We start from the raw sequence: 8,364 nt of genomic DNA on the forward strand, positions 1-8,364 counted from the left end.
AGCCTCCGTACCTCATAGGTTAGTGTCCATCGCCCCCTACTGGCTGTGATTGTGAGGTCACAGCAGCCTCAGTGCCTCCTCTGCCAGTGCCATGCTCATGGCTACTGGCTGTGCTTGTGAGGTCACAGCAGCCTCAGTGCCTCCTCTGCCAGTGCCATGCTCATGGCTGCTGGCTGTGCTTGTGAGGTCACAGCAGCCTCAGTGCCTCTGAAGCCAGTGGCAGTCTCATGGCTGCTGGTTGTGCTTGTGAGGTCACAGCAGCCTCAGTGCCTCCTAGGCCAGTATCAGGCTCATGGCTGCTGGCTCTCCTTCTGAGGTCACAGAAGCCTCAGTGCCTCCTAGGCCAGTGGCATGCTCATGGCTGCTGGCTGTGCTTGTGAGGTCACAGCAGACTCAGTGCCTCATAGTTTAGTGTCCAGCGACCCCTGCTGGCTGTAGTTGTGAGGTCACAGCAGCCTCAGTGCCTCCCAGGCCAATATCAGGCTCCTGGTTGCTGGCTGTGCTTGTGACGTCACAGCAGCCTCAGTGCCTCCTAGGCCGTGGCAGGCTCATGGCTGCAGGCTGTGCTTGTGAGGTCACAGCAGCCTCAGTGCCTCACAGTTTAGTGTCCAGCGTCCCCTGCTGGCTCTGCTTGTGAGGTCACAGCAGACTCAGTGCCTCCTAGGCCAGTTTCAGGCTCATGGCTGCTGGCTGTGCTTGTGACGTCACAGCAGCCTCAGTGCCTCCTCTGCCACTGCCATGCTCATGGCTGCTGGCTGTGCTTGTGACGTCACAGCAGCCTCAGTGCCTCACAGGCCAGTATCAGGCTCATGGCTGCTGGCTGTGCTTCTGAGATCACTGCAGCCTCATTGCCTCCCAGGCCAGTGGCAGGCTCATGGCTGCGGTCTGTGATTTTGAGGTCACGTCAGCCTCAGTGCTTCATAGTTTAGTGTCCAGCGTCCCCTGCTGGCTCTGCTTGTGAGGTCACAGCAGCCTCAGTACCTCTTAGGTTAGTGTCCATCGCCCCCTACTGGCTGTGCTTGTGAGGTCACAGCAGACTCAGTGCCTCCCAGGCCAATATAAGGCTCCTGGCTGCTGGCTGTGCTTGTGACGTCACAACAGTCTGAGTGCCTCCTAAGCCTGTGGCAGGCTCATGGCTGCTGGCTGTGCTTGTGAAGTCACAGCAGCCTCAGTGCCTCTGAGGCCAGTGACAGTCTCATGGCTGCTGGCTGTGCTGGGGAGGTCACAGCAGCCTCAGTGCCTCCTCTGCCAGTGTCATGCTCATGGCTGCTGGCTGTGCTTGTGAGGTCACAGCAGCCTCAGTGCCTCCCAGGCCAGTATCAGGCTCATGGCTGCTGGCTGTGCTTCTGAGGTCACAGAAGCCTCAGTGCCGCCTAGGCCAGTGGCAGGCTCATGGCTGCTGGCCCTGCTTGTGAGGTCACAGCAGCCTCCGTACCTCATAGGTTAGTGTCCATCGCCCCCTACTGGCTGTGATTGTGAGGTCACAGCAGCCTCAGTGCCTCCTCTGCCAGTGCCATGCTCATGGCTACTGGCTCTGCTTGTGACGTCACAGCAGCCTCAGTGCCTCCTCTGCCAGTGCCATGCTCATGGCTGCTGGCTGTGCTTGTGAGGTCACAGCAGCCTCAGTGCCTCTGAAGCCAGTGGCAGTCTCATGGCTGCTGGCTGTGCTTGTGAGGTCACAGCAGCCTCAGTGCCTCACAGTTTAGTGTCCAGCGTCCCCTGCTGGCTCTGCTTGTGAGGTCACAGCAGACTCAGTGCCTCCTAGGCCAGTATCAGGCTCATGGCTGCTGGCTGTGCTTGTGACGTCACAGCAGCCTCAGTGCCTCCTCTGCCACTGCCATGCTCATGGCTGCTGGCTGTGCTTGTGACGTCACAGCAGCCTCAGTGCCTCACAGGCCAGTATCAGGCTCATGGCTGCTGGCTGTGCTTCTGAGATCACTGCAGCCTCATTGCCTCCCAGGCCAGTGGCAGGCTCATGGCTGCGGGCTGTGATTGTGAGGTCACATCAGCCTCAGTGCTTCATAGTTTAGTGTCCAGCGTCCCCTGCTGGCTCTGCTTGTGAGGTCACAGCAGCCTCAGTACCTCTTAGGTTAGTGTCCATCGCCCCCTACTGGCTGTGCTTGTGAGGTCACAGCAGCCTCAGTGCCTCACAGGCCAATATCAGGCTCCTGGCTGCTGGCTGTGCTTGTGACGTCACAACAGTCTGAGTGCCTCCTAAGCCTGTGGCAGGCTCATGGCTGCTGGCTGTGCTTGTGAAGTCACAGCAGCCTCAGTGCCTCTGAGGCCAGTGGCAGTCTCATGGCTGCTGGCTGTGCTTGTGAGGTCACAGCAGCCTCAGTGCCTCCTCTGCCAGTGGCAGTCTCATGGCTGCTGGCTGTGCTTGTGAGGTCACAGCAGCCTCAGTGCCTCCTAGGTTAGTGTCCATCGCCCCCTACTGGCTGTGCTTGTGAGGTCACAGCAGACTCAGTGCCTGATAGATTTTCTCCAGTGTCCCCTGCTGACTGTGCTTGTGAGGTCACAGCAGCCTCAGTGCCTCCTCTGCCAGTGTCAGGCTCATGGCTGCTGGCTGTGCTGGGGAGGTCACAGCAGCCTCATTGCCTCCTCTGCCAGTGTCATGCTCATGGCTGCTGGCTGTGCTTGTGAGGTCACAGCAGCCTCAGTGTCTCTGGGGATTGTGCCATGCTCATGGCTGCTGGCTGTGCTTGTGAGGTCACAGCAGCCTCAGTGCCTCTCAGGCCAGTGGCAGTCTCATGGCTCCTGGCTGTGCTTCTGAGGTCATAGAAGCCTGAATGCCTCCTAGGCCAGTGGCAGGCTCATGGCTGCTGCCTGTGATTGTGAGGTCACAGCAGCCTCAGTGCCTCATAGTTTAGTGTCCAGCGTACCCTGCTGGCTCTGCTTGTGAGGTCACAGCAGACTCAGTGCCTCAAAAGCTAGTGTGCAGCGCCCCCTGCTGGCTGTGCTTGTGATGTCACAGCAGACTCAGTGACTCACAGGCCAGTGTCAGGCTCATGGCTGCTGCCTGTGCTTGTGACGTCACAGCAGCCTCAGTGCCTCCTCTGCCAGTGCCATGCTCATGGCTGCTGGCTGTGTTTGTGACGTCACAGCAGCCTCAGTGCCTCCTAGGCCAGTATCAGGCTCATGGCTGCTGGCTGTGCTTCTGAGGTCACAGCAGCCTGAATGCCTCCTAGGCCAGTGGCAGGCTCATGGCTGCTGGCTGTGCTTGTGAGGTCACATCAGCCTCAGTGCTTCATAGTTTAGTGTCCATCGCCCCCTACTGGCTGTGCCTGTGAGGTCACAGCAGACTCAGTGCCTGATAGATTTTCTCCAGTGCCCCCTGCTGCCTGTGCTTGTGAGGTCACAGCAGCCTCAGTGCCTCTCAGGCCAGTGTCAGGCTCATGGCTGCTGGCTGTGCTTGTGAGGTCACAGCAGTCTCAGTGTCTCCGTGGATGGTGCCATGCTCATGGCTGCTGGCTGTGCTTGTGAGGTCACAGCAGCCTCAGTGCCTCCTCTGCCAGTGCCATGCTCATGGCAGCTGGCTGTGTTTGTGAGGTCACAGCAGACTCAGTGCCTCCTCTGCCAGTGTCATGCTCATGGCTGCTGGCTGTGCTTGTGAGGTCACAGCAGCCTCAGTGTCTCACAGGCCGTGGCAGGCTCATGGCTGCTGGCTGTGCTTGTGAGGTCACAGCAGACTCAGTTTCTCACAGGCCAGTATCAGGCTCATGGCTGCTGGCTGTGCTTGTGACGTCACAGCAGACACAGTGCCTCACAGGCCAGTATCAGGCTCATGGCTGCTGGCTGTGCTTGTGAGGTCACAGCAGCCTCAGTGCCTCACAGGCCAGTATCAGGCTCATGGCTGCTGGCTGTGCTTGTGAGGTCACAGAAGCCTCAGTGCCTCCTCTGCCAGTGGCAGTCTCATGGCTGCTGGCTGTGCTTGTGACGTCACAGCAGCCTCAGTGTCTCCTAGGCCAGTATCAGGCTCATGGCTGCTGGCTGTGATTGTGAGGTCACAGCAGCCTCAGTACCTCATAGTTTAGTGTCCAGCGTCCCCTGCTGGCTCTGCTTGTGACGTCACAGCAGACTCAGTGCCTCATAGGTTAGTGTCCAGCGTCCCCTGCTGGCTGTGCTTGTGAGGTCACAGCAGACTCAGTGCCTCCTCTGCCAGTGTCAGGCTCATGGCTGCTGGCAGTGCTTCTGAGGTCACAGCAGCCTCAGTGTCTCACAGGCCAGTATCAGGCTCATGGCTGCTGGCTGTGCTTGTGAGGTCACAGCAGCCTCAGTGCCTCCTAGACCTGTACCAGGCTCATGGCTGCTGGCTGTGCTTGTGAGGTCACAGCAGCCTGAATGCCTCCTAGGCCCGTGGCAGGCTCATGGCTGCTGGCTGTGCTTGTGAGGTCACAGCAGCCTCAGTGCCTCATTGTTTAGTGTCCAGCGTCCCCTGCTGGCTCTGCTTGTGAGGTCACAGCAGCCTCAGTACCTCATAGGTTAGTGTCCAGTGCCCCCTGCTGGCTGTGCTTGTGAGCTCACACCAGCCTCAGTGCCTCCTCTGCCAGTGGCAGTCTCATGGCTGCTGGCTGTGCTTGTGAGGTCACAGCAGCCTCAGTGCCTCCTAGGGCAGTATCAGGCTCATGGCTGCTGGCTGTGCTTGTGAGGTCACAGCAGCCTGAATGACTCCTAGGCCAGTATCAGGCTCATGGCTGCTGGCTGTGCTTGTGAGGTCACAGCAGCCTCAGTGCCTCATCGTTTAGTGTCCAGCGTCCCCTGCTGGCTCTGCTTCTGAGGTCACAGCAGACTCAGTGCCTCATAGGTTAGTGTCCATCGCCCCCTGCTGGCTGTGCTTGTGAGGTCACAGCAGCCTCAGTGCCTCCCAGGCCAGTATCAGGCTCATGGCTGCTGGCTGTGCTTGTGAGGTCACAGCAGCCTGAATGCCTCCTAGACCAGTGTCAGGGTCATGGCTGCTGACTGTGCTTCTGAGGTCACAGAAGCCTGAATGCCTCCTAGGCCAGTGGCAGGCTCATGGCTGCTGGCTGTGATTGTGAGGTCACATCAGCCTCAGTTCTTCATAGTTTAGTGTCCAGCGACCCCTGCTGGCTGTGCTTGTGAGGTCACAGCAGACTCAGTGCCTCATAGTTTTGTGTCCAGCGACCCCTTCTGGCTGTACTTGGGAGGTCACAGCAGCCTCAGTGCCTCCCAGGCCAATATCAGGCTCCTGGTTGCTGGCTGTGCTTGTGACGTCACAGCAGCCTCAGTGCCTCCTAGGCCGTGGCAGGCTCATGGCTGCAGGCTGTACTTGTGAGGTCACAGCAGCCTCAGTGCCTCATAGTTTAGTGTCCAGCGTCCCCTGCTGGCTGTGCTTGTGAGGTCACAGCAGACTCAGTGCCTCCTAGGCCAGTATCAGGCTCATGGCTGCTGGCTGTGCTTGTGACGTCACAGCAGCCTCAGTGCCTCCTCTGCCACTGCCATGCTCATGGCTGCTGGCTGTGCTTGTGACGTCACAGCAGCCTCAGTGCCTCACAGGCCAGTATCAGGCTCATGGCTGCTGGCTGTGCTTCTGAGATCACTGCAGCCTCATTGCCTCCCAGGCCAGTGGCAGGCTCATGGCTGCGGGCTGTGATTGTGAGGTCACGTCAGCCTCAGTGCTTCATAGTTTAGTGTCCAGCGTCCCCTGCTGGCTCTGCTTGTGAGGTCACAGCAGCCTCAGTACCTCTTAGGTTAGTGTCCATCGCCCCCTACTGGCTGTGCTTGTGAGGTCACAGCAGCCTCAGTGCCTCACAGGCCAATATCAGGCTCCTGGCTGCTGGCTGTGCTTGTGACGTCACAACAGTCTGAGTGCCTCCTAAGCCTGTGGCAGGCTCATGGCTGCTGGCTGTGCTTGTGAAGTCACAGCAGCCTCAGTGCCTCTGAGGCCAGTGGCAGTCTCATGGCTGCTGGCTGTGCTTGTGAGGTCACAGCAGCCTCAGTGCCTCCTCTGCCAGTGGCAGTCTCATGGCTGCTGGCTGTGCTTGTGAGGTCACAGCAGTCTCAGTGCCTCAAAATTTAGTGTCCAGCGCCCCCTGCTGGCTGTGCTTGTGAGGTCACAGTAGCCTCAGTGCCTCTCTGGCCAGTGGCAGGCTCATGGGTGCTGGCTGTGCTTCTGAGGTCACAGCAGACTCAGTGCCTCCTAGGCCAGTGGCAGTCTCATGGCTGCTGGCTCTGCTTGTGAGGTCACAGAAGCCTCAGTGCCTCCTAGGCCAGTGGCATGCTCATGGCTGCTGGCTGTGCTTGTGAGGTCACAGCAGCCTCAGTGCCTCATAGTTTAGTGTCCAGTGTCCCCTGCTGGCTCTGCTTGTGAGGTCACAGCAGACTCAGTGCCTCAAAATTTAGTGTCCAGCGCCCCCTGCTGGCTGTGCTTGTGAGGTCACAGTAGCCTCAGTGCCTCTCTGGCCAGTGGCAGGCTCATGGGTGCTGGCTGTGATTGTGAGGTCACAGCAGCCACAGTGCCTCATCGTTTATTGTCCAGCGTCCCCTCCTGGCTCTGCTTGTGAGGTCACAGCAGACTCAGTGCCTCATCGTTTAGTGTCCAGCGTCCCCTGCTGGCTCTGCTTGTGAGGTCACAGCAGACTCAGTGCCTCATAGGTTAGTGTCCATCGCCCCCTACTGGCTGTGCTTGTGAGGTCACAGCAGCCTCAGTGCCTCCCAGCCAATATCAGGCTCATGGCTGCTGGCTGTGCTTGTGACGTCACAGCAGCCTCAGTGCCTCCTCTGCCAGTGGCAGTCTCATGGCTGCTGGCTGTGCTTGTGAGGTCACAGCAGCCTCAGTGCCTCCTCTGCCAGTGGCAGGCTCATGGCTGCTGGCTGTGCTTGTGAGGTCACAGCAGCCTCCGTACCTCATGGGTTAGTGTCCATCGCCCCCTAGTGGCTGTGATTGTGAGGTCACAGCAGCCTCAGTGCCTCCTCTGCCAGTGCCATGCTCATGGCTACTGGCTGTGCTTGTGAGGTCACAGCAGCCTCAGTGCCTCCTCTGCCAGTGCCATGCTCATGGCTGCTGGCTCTGCTTGTGAGGTCACAGCAGACTCAGTGCCTCTGAAGCCAGTGGCAGTCTCATGACTGCTGGTTGTGCTTGTGAGGTCACAGCAGCCTCAGTGCCTCCTAGGCCAGTATCAGGCTCATGGCTGCTGGCTCTCCTTCTGAGGTCACAGAAGCCTCAGTGCCTCCTAGTCCAGTGGCATGCTCATGGCTGCTGGCTGTGCTTGTGAGGTCACAGCAGACTCAGTGCCCCATATTTTAGTGTCCAGCGACCCCTGCTGGCTGTACTTGTGAGGTCACAGCAGCCTCAGTGCCTCCCAGGCCAATATCAGGCTCCTGGCTGCTGGCTGTGCTTGTGACGTCACAGCAGCCTCAGTGCCTCCTAGGCCGTGGCAGGCTCATGGCTGCAGGCTGTACTTGTGAGGTCACAGCAGCCTCAGTGCCTCCTAGGCCAGTATCAGGCTCATGGCTGCTGGCTGTGCTTGTGAGGTCACAGCAGCCTCAGTGCCTCCTCTGCCACTGCCATGTTCATGGCTGCTGGCTGTGCTTGTGACGTCACAGCAGCCTCAGTGCCTCACAGGCCAGTATCAGGCTCATGGCTGCTGGCTGTGCTTCTAAGATCACTGCAGCCTCATTGCCTCCCAGGCCAGTGGCAGGCTCATGGCTGCGGGCTGTGATTGTGAGGTCACGTCAGCCTCAGTGCTTCATAGTTTAGTGTCCAGCGTCCCCTGCTGGTTCTGCTTGTGAGGTCACAGCAGCCTCAGTACCTCTTAGGTTAGTGTCCATCGCCCCCTACTGGCTGTGCTTGTGAGGTCACAGCAGCCTCAGTGCCTCACAGGCCAATATCAGGCTCCTGGCTGCTGGCTGTGCTTGTGATGTCACAAAAGTCTGAGTGCCTCCTAAGCCTGTGGCAGGCTCATGGCTGCTGGCTGTGCTTGTGAAGTCACAGCAGCCTCAGTGCCTCTGAGGCCAGTGGCAGTCTCATGGCTGCTGGCTGTGCTTGTGAGGTCACAGCAGCCTCAGTGCCTCCTCTGCCAGTGGCAGTCTCATGGCTGCTGGCTGTGCTTGTGAGGTCACAGCAGCCTCAGTGCCTCCTAGGTTAGTGTCCATCGCCCCCTACTCGCTGTGCTTGTGAGGTCACAGCAGACTCAGTGCCTGATAGATTTTCTCCAGTAGCCCCTGCTGGCTGTGCTTGTGAGGTCACAGCAGCCTCAGTGCCTCCTCTGCCAGTGGCAGCCTCATGGCTGCTGGCTGTGCTGGGGAGGTCACAGCAGCCTCAGTGCCTCCTCTGCCAGTGTCATGCTCATGGCTGCTGGCTGTGCTTGTGAGGTCACAGCAGCCTCAGTGTCTCCGTGGATTGTG

The sequence above is a fragment of the Dromaius novaehollandiae genome, unplaced genomic scaffold (assembly GCF_036370855.1).
Source record: "Dromaius novaehollandiae isolate bDroNov1 unplaced genomic scaffold, bDroNov1.hap1 HAP1_SCAFFOLD_40, whole genome shotgun sequence".
Lineage (NCBI taxonomy): Eukaryota > Metazoa > Chordata > Aves > Casuariiformes > Dromaiidae > Dromaius > Dromaius novaehollandiae.